Source organism: Chiloscyllium punctatum, chromosome 5 (assembly GCF_047496795.1).
Source record: "Chiloscyllium punctatum isolate Juve2018m chromosome 5, sChiPun1.3, whole genome shotgun sequence".
Taxonomy (NCBI): Eukaryota; Metazoa; Chordata; class Chondrichthyes; order Orectolobiformes; family Hemiscylliidae; genus Chiloscyllium; species Chiloscyllium punctatum.
In genome coordinates this window covers 37,250,717-37,259,285 of record NC_092743.1, presented here as the reverse complement: position 1 = coordinate 37,259,285, position 8,569 = coordinate 37,250,717, and the positions used below count along the sequence as shown (strand labels likewise).

At 39.3% G+C, this 8,569-nt stretch overlaps 1 long non-coding RNA gene across 1 annotated transcript; it reads left to right on the top strand.

The window, feature by feature from the left end:
* The first annotated feature begins 551 nt into the window (after nucleotides 1–551).
* On the top strand, nucleotides 552–8,204 carry LOC140476737 (uncharacterized). Its single transcript, XR_011960583.1, has 4 exons — nucleotides 552–898; nucleotides 3,338–3,395; nucleotides 6,906–7,007; nucleotides 7,283–8,204. It is a non-coding gene; the product is annotated as an uncharacterized lncRNA (long non-coding RNA).
* Nucleotides 8,205–8,569: the final 365 nt, after the last annotated feature.

Sequence of the window (8,569 nt, the reverse complement as noted above, 5' to 3'; positions counted from 1 at the left end):
TTGGCATATAATGCCATGCTGTTATAGTCGCTAAACATGATAGTGTATCCCAATATGTAGGAGATATCACTGTTGCCTTTTCTGCAGGTGACAGTGATTCAGTAGGTATGATGGCCAAAGCTGTGTCTTTAAATATGTTCAAACGAGGGTGTTTTAGTAACAAATACTGAAGTTGCTGGAAAAGCTCAGCCAGGTCTGGCAGCATCCGTGGAGATAAATCAGAATATTAACATTTCAGGTCCAGTGACTCTTCGTCTTTTTGAGTGCTCACATATGAATCTGTACTTGAGGTGGGGTCTGACCAAAACCACTTCTATCTACTCTGAATTGCTGTGTGTCCTTAGTTTTGACCTAGTTAATCATTAACAGTAGCACTTCACTGACTGTGATCTGATACTGTGAGTAAGTTATATACATTATTCTGCACTTTGTTTTACTTAGGTTTGTACAAATGCAAGTTGTCACAGAAAGAGTTAAGCAATTAACTAGTTTTGCCAGGAGCAGAAAAATAAATTTCTTTTGATCCCAGATTTTGCTGAGGACTTGTTAGTATTAGTCATGTTCTCCAGTTTTGCATTCACAGTTGAATCCAGAGTGGCTGCCAGCATCAGAGCAGCTGAAATAGCTGAACTATAGCCCCAGGCTACAGGCCTACATTTTCTAAAATCCCAGCACATTCTGAGAATGCAATTTAAACTGTCAGTGTTCAAAGCTAATCACTGCACATTGTGCTATCAAGTCCAAAACTCTGCGTATAAACATTTGATACTTCCACTACTCATTTAATTTATTGAGCTAACAAGAAAGGCGAATGGCAAGTGCTGAAGATCTGGATTAAAGACAAAAACTTACTGAAATGTGTATAAACCATCAAAGAAAAGACAAGACTACATTTCAGGTAGGAAACATTTGCATAAGCAGTTCAGGGCCTGTATAATAGTCCATTATTCTGCTTCCAAATGAGGTGAAATAGTAACAGTAGAAAGAAGAATGAAAATTGTATGGCACTGTTCTAAGGCCCTGAATATAACTCTCTTCTTGTGGCCTGCTTCTGAACTGCCAGTGGCTACCGTTCATATGTTAGATACAGGCAAATGCTGCTGGCCCTCAGATTCATGGACTCATTTCTCTTCAAAAACAGCTGTTGCTGCTAGTTGCTAGGACCAACAGGTGAGGGCTGGTAGTTACCCTTGGTGTGGCATCAAAAATATGGGGAAAGTGACCAATGACAGTAACCTCCCTCTCCAGCTCTTCAAGATCAAGAGGCGTCAATGTTAGCCAAGAACCTCAGTAAAGTATGAATCTAGTGAAGGAAAGGCTACAGAACATAGGGTGAAAATGGGGAAATGAGCTGATCTATAAAAAAAAGGTGATATTTTGTTGGACTAAGCAGCTTTTCCTCCAATTTAGCAGGATCAAAAACAGGGGATACTCATTATTGAAAGAGGTCATTCTTATTAAAACTATTAAGGATGATGTTTCTTCATTGGATTTGAATTCAACATTCTCAGCTTCTTCCTCAAAGAATCTTCATTTATATTTGTACCTCATTATATCTTAAGGCCCCTTATTTACTTCTGACATCTCCAGTATTAATTCATCATAGGCATCTAGCACCCTTAAGGCAAAATACTTGGTCTGAATTTCCTGTTTACTGAAAATTGTACAATTACGATTAGGTCAATCATTCCCCTTAACTATTCTGGAAACATCTACTTTTCCAAAGATTCCACTTTTCCAATAACACAGGTGAAATCACTGAACTTTTCTCAAAAAGTAAAGTTCATTAATACTGCACCTTCAGGATCATTGAAGTGCTACCGCAATCTGACTCTGAGAAATGGTTTGGTTAATTAGTATAAATTTCCACTACAGCATGACCTTGTATGCTGTGCATAGGAAGCACCAAAAAGTTGAATTTATATTGTCTTTAAGGTAGTAAAATGACCAAGGCTCTTCAAAAGTCTGACATCAATTGACACTGAGCCAAAATAGGAAGCAACCTATTTTCAAAAGTGCTTAGCCCTTGAATCAGCTAGGTGCTTTTTAAACTTACTCGGAGTCAATGTAAACTTTTAAACAGTGCAGACATTCCTCTCGTCCCTGAGAAGGAAGAAAGTGTGTGAGGCAGCAGACAGCCTTTTCTGTACGTAAGACAAAAACTTAAATCAATCAACATAAAAACATTAGATTCCTGTAGGCCTGGCTATCATCTTCATTGTCCTATTCTACAACCTCATTAGAGCAAGAATTATTCTATGGTGTGGTAACAAATACTGTATGCAGTGTTCCAAAAGGGGATTGAATCTGTTGTAATGCGAGACCTGGATTGGGAATTGGAGGTAACTTTTGAGTTGAGGTTTTAGCTGATGTTTTTAGCTGATGCTTGGGTTTGAAACTTGTACAAGCATAAGTCTAACATCTGAATATTGAAGCCAGTTTGTGGTTAGGGAGGCAGATTTTCTTCGATTCTCAGTTGCTCAGAGATGGAACAGCAGGGGTTCAGTTCACAATCCCAACCAAATCTCCTTGCTGGAGGATACACAGAATTGGTAATAGTATGTTTGTACTACAAATACATAATAATTAATAACAAGAATGATAAATCTTCCATGAGTTCATTGTTTCCCAGGCAATATTTTCAATAATAGCAATGTCACTGGGTTAGGAATTTCAAATCCCACCATGTCAGATGGTGAAAACTGAATTTAATAGAAGTCTGGAATAAAGATTGAGCCTGTTGCTGAGCATGTAACTATTATAGATTGTTGTAAAGAGTATTTGGTTCACTAGTATCCTTTAGAGTAATGCATTCTGCTTTGAAGTCACTCAAGAGTGACTCAGCCACACCCCAATTTACTAAATGACATAGCTGTTAGATTGTGCCTGCAGCAGTCATGAGAGAACCAACAAAAGGGAAAAATCTACTTACCCTCATCTTCACAAATTTACTTGCTGTAAAATCTGTCCATGACAGGTCATCCATTCACTTGTTATTCAGCTGTTGACACTTTACTCACACTGTCTAACACTCTTGGTCACCTGCAGAGATTTATTATTCGACATTCCACTCACACCAGTTATAGAGTCATAGAGTCATAGAGATGTACAGCATGGAAACAGACCCTTCGGTCCAACCCGTCCATGCTGACCAGATATCCCAACCTAATCTAGTCCCCCCTGCCAGCACCCGGCCTATATCCCTCCAAACCCTTCCTATTCATATACCCATCCAAATGCCTCTTAAATGTTGCAATTGTACCAGCCTCCACCACTTCCTCTGGCAGCTCATCCTCCAAGATTAGTTGTAAATTTCACTGTTTGTTAATTTTCCCAGATGCACTCCGATATCCAGCGATACATGAATCCAAACAGCAAAGGCAGTAACTGCGCAGGTTTGTCTGATATTTTGATCTCTCTGCCCTTGATCCCTCTGCCTATTAATTCTGTGTCTGTGTACTTTTCTCTCTCACTTCGCCTGACAAAGGGGATGCGCTCCAAGAGCTTGTAATTTCAAAAGAACCTGTTGGAATATAACCTGGTGTCATCCGACTTCTGACTTTGTCCAATCATTCAACAACATTTCGCTGATGATTGTAATTTTCCTGAGTTCATCCTTCCCTTCCATTTCCTGATTTAAATCAGCTTCTGGGATGTTATTGGCATCCGCGAAATTGAAGACAAATGCCAAATATCTGTTCAATACATCTGCCATCTCTTTAGTCTCCATTAACTATTCTCCAGGCTCACTTTCAAAAGGCGAAAGTGAAGAGTGCAGATGCTGGAGATTAGAGACTGGAGTGTGGTGCTGGAAAAGCACAGCAGGTCTGGCAACATCCGAGGAGCAGGAAAATCAACATTTCGATTTAGGAATTATGCTGGGAGCCTTGGGGGTGGAGAGATAAATGGGAGGGGGGTTGGGGCTGGGGGGAAAGTAGCTTAGAGTGCAATAGGTGGATGGAGGTGAGGGTAAAGGTGATAGGTCAGAGAGGAGGTGGTGCAGATAGGTGGGAAGGAAGATGGACAGGTAGGACAGGTCATGAGAGCAGTGCTGAGCTGGAAGGTTGGAACTAGGATAAGGTGGGGGGAGGGGAAATGAGGAAACTGGTGAAATCCACGTTAATGCCATGGGGTTGGAGGGTCCCGAGGCGGAAGATGAGGCGTTCTTCCTCCAGGCATCAGCTGAAAAGGGAGTGGAGATGGAGAAGGCCCAGGACCTGCATATCCTGGGCAGAATGGGAGGGGGAGTTGAAATGTTCAACCACAGGGCTGTGGGGTTGGTTGGTGCGGGTGTCCCGGAGATGTTCTCTGAAGCGCTCTGCGAGTAGGCATCCTGTCTCCCCAATGTAAAGGAGATGACATTGGGAACAACGGATACAGTAAATGACATGTGTGGAAGTGAAGGTGAAACTTTAATGGATGTGGAAGGCTCCTTTGGGGCCTTGGACGGAGGTGAGGGGGAGGTGTAGGTGCAGGTTTTGCAATTCCTGCGGTGGCAGAGGTAAGTGCTGGGCCATCACCACCCCCCTCACCTCTGTCCAAGGCCCCAAAGGAGCCTTCCACATCCATCAATTCAGTTTTCTATTTAGTTACAAATGGTGAGTCATTAAAATGTGCCTATTCTGTACATTCCAGAATATTCCCTTAAATATCTGTCACTGTATCTGTGCTAATCTACACTTCAACCCAATTTGCCAATTCACTTCAGGCAGTTCTGCTTTCATGTCCTCACACTTGCTCTTAATTGAGTCTAAAAAAAAATTCTCAGACCCACCCCTCTTTCCCTCAAAATATCTCATATCATGGATGCTGTTCCCCAGGATTGTTTTACTCTTAATTCTCTCCCATTGCACAATACCAGGTCCAGTAATTAGTTTAAAATGCTCTCTAGAGTCATAGAGTCATAGAGGTGTACAGCACGGAATCAGACCCTTCGGTCCAACCGGTCCATGCCGACCTGATATCCCAACCCAATCTAGTCCCACCTGCCAGCACCCAGCCTATATCCCTCCAAACCCTTTCTATGCATATATCCATCCAAATGCCTCTTAAATGTTGCAATTGTACCAGCCTCCACCACTTCCTCTGACATCTCATTCCATTATGCAGCTCGCATCAGTACTGGCCCCAGGATAGTTTAGGTGGAGATCTAATATTACTCATCTTACTTCCCCAGTACTAATGCCAGTGCTCTCCAAACCAGAAACCACTTCTCCACACCAATCTGTGAACCACGTGTTCACCTCTCTAACTTCATTTGTCATATACATGTAAATTGGGTAATAATCCAGAGATTATTACCTTTGAGATTCTGCTTCTCAATTTAGTATCTAACTCCTTACAGTGACTATGCAGAACCTTCTTCTCCAGAGTCTCCAGCATCTACAGTCCTTAATTTCTCCTAGAACCTTCTTCATTGTCTTGTTAATGTTGTTGGTAACTACATGGACCACAATGGCTGTTCGTGAACATTGACTATTCAGAAGACACTATTCTAAGAGGTCTGACTGCTTCTTGCTACAAAGAATCCCAGTAACTTTCCTTCTCCCTGATGCATTGCAGTATCTGTAATTCAGCCACCAATTCATAAATGCTGAACTGAAGCTATTTGAATTTCAAATACTTGTTGCAGATGTGATTGGCCGAGAAAAAAACTGGCATTTAGTAGCCCCTATGTTCTAGAACTGTGATTCACCTATCCTGCCATTCTTAAAGTGTCCTCAGTAGGTACTTAACTATTTTATTCAGTTATATATTTACTTGTGTTTTCATTCATTACCTTAAGTATGCCGCTAGTTGCTATATTAGTTTGAAACTTAGTAATAAAACAAATATTAATAATTTAATAGGTACTCATCAAATAACTGGCTTTTATTCTTGTAGACTAAAAAGCAATCTCTGATGACCAAAATAGCTGGCAATAGTAAAACAAATGTTATTTCCTTCCCTAACTCCATCAATCACCCAACTCCCCATACTCCACCTAAATCATGCTCTGTGCTAAATTGCTGTGACTTGACCATTTCTATAATCTCCTAACACAAAAGACCTAGGTAATCCAATTTAGAGGAATTAGTTTCAAGTACTTCTTTAATTGAGTATCGCTCTTCCAATGAACACCATTTTAAAACTTGGTTTAAGACGAGAAACTTTAGAATTGAAATTATAGATTTCAGTTAAATGCTAACCAATTCAACTAATTACAAAATTAACTTTGCATAAAATGAATAAAGCTCACTTACCTACCAACTGCTAACATTATATTCCAGATCAAACTGAGATCTGGATTGCAATAGAGTTTGTACTCTTTCACCATGACTGCTACTCTTTTTTGTTTCGCTTTTAAAACGGAATTCTTGAGCTATTTTCTAGTTCAGTAGAAGATTAGAACCTCTTCCAAATCTGTCTCATAATTATTTTCAATTCCACAGCATCAGGAATGGAAAGCGCATGGCCATTTTGACTCACTGAGAAATGTCGATTCACAGACTTAGAGTCAGAGTCATACAGCATGGAAAAAGACACTAGTTCAATTTGTCAGCACCGACCAGACATCCCAATCTGACTTAGCCCCATTTGCTCGCATTTGGCCCATATCCCTCTAAACCCTTCTTATTCATATACCCATCCAGATATCTTTTATAAAATATCGTAATTGTAACCACTTCCAACACTTCCTCTGGCAGTTCATTTCTTTTTTTTCTACTTTGCCTTTGCTGTTTTCTTTGCTTACTGTTTCTCTTATAACTGCTAAAATCCACATATTTTCCATTATATCACTCTTGACATCATGTAATGTGTGTTTAGTGGCTGTCGTAGTATTCACACTTACAGGAGAGGTAAATATCATGGAGGATAAAGCTAGCTAGTAAATACATAAAGTACCACTGGATTTCTTCAAACAGGCTTGATTCCATGACACTCTGGCTCAGAACACAACGTTTTCTCAAATGAGCCATGATGAGATCAAGAGAAGAGGAAAAGATGGTGAAAGAACAACGATATAAGTAGGTACATTGATAAAGGCCAATAAAGAGTAATCAACTGACATAAAGATACATTGATAGAGAAGCAGAGGAAGAGATGAAGATGAAAGATGAAAATGGAAGAAGAAGCAAATATAGAGCTATGGGGAAAGAGATAGAAATAACAAAAGAATTACACAATTATTATAAAGAAGCAGCGGAGACCAGTATTGGTGATGTATGATTAGTGATGTATGATAGTTATATAATATTGCTACACACCCAGTTCATCAGTAATGTTTATTTTGTTTTTTCAGCTTACAGATTAGAAAAACTGACCCTCAAGCATAATTCTGATCCAAGGATAGTTATTTTGGCAGCGATGGTTTATGGGATCATCAGAATACAGCTTTCTTCAGCAATCATTAATGGCTGAGGAAATCCAGATAAAAGACTGTTTTTGAGTGTTTGAAACACAGAGTGATTTCATCATTCTGGCATTGACTCTATCCTATTTTAACTCTCTGAGAGCTAAGTGTTGAAAACAAAATCAACATGTTAATAATGCTATCTGTTGGCTTTCCTTGGAATACCTCGCCTGATTTGATTTCATTGTGGGAAAGATGTACTATCTGTTTAGCACCTGTTCCCATGATGTGCCAGCTAAAAATCATGCTTCTGAATCGTAGGTTGACATTAGCATTGTTGAGTTTATTATTGTTACAAGTATCGGACAGCACACTATCATCTCACCTGACAACATTATTCTTCTCAAAAATGCGTGATTTAGATTCTAGAATCTTCTGTGATAGGGAATAGATCCGATAGTAACTTTCAAGAGATAATTGAATAAATACTTAATGAAATACAGTAGTGGAGGTTTGGGGAAAGAACCGAGAATTGCTGTGCAGGAGAACTAGTCCAGATTTGATAGCCTATGCTGTTCTGTAATATTAAGAAACAGTAACTATTGGAACAAAAGAACAGTGGCCAAGAAAATGTGGAATTCATTTCCAAGGCTAATTGTGGAGGCAGAGCTGTATTAAATTAGACTGAAAGTATGCAAAACGGAATGGTGTTGGTAAGTGTGTTTGGATGGTTGGTCGCATGGAGGATAATGCTAGTATATTGACAATAAAGGAATTGTTTCTCTGTTTTAACTCTTAAAGTTTCTTTTAAACTTAATTCTCAAGATATGATTGGTAATCATTGGTCATCCCTAGCTAGCAGAAGGTAACATCAATTTGTTTGACTCTTACTGGCCAGCTCTGATAATGAATGTGTTCAAGTACGTTTGTGGGTTTTTTGCAACAATCGAACATTGTCATGGTCAATTTAATTAAACTTTTATTTTCAGATTTTTTTTAAAAACTGAATTTAAATTCTCAACCAGCCATGGTAGAATTTGAACTCAGGTTCTCTGGCTCATTAATTCAGTAACTACATCACTATGCTCTGGTCATGTAAAGTAAACACATGCTTGGTAGCACAGAACTTAAACATTGCAAAAAATGGACTAAAGCTTATTATCTTGCGCTGATCAGATCTAGATTTACAGATCTAGATTTACAGATTTGAAAAAAAGAGGCACCAGTTTATACAAC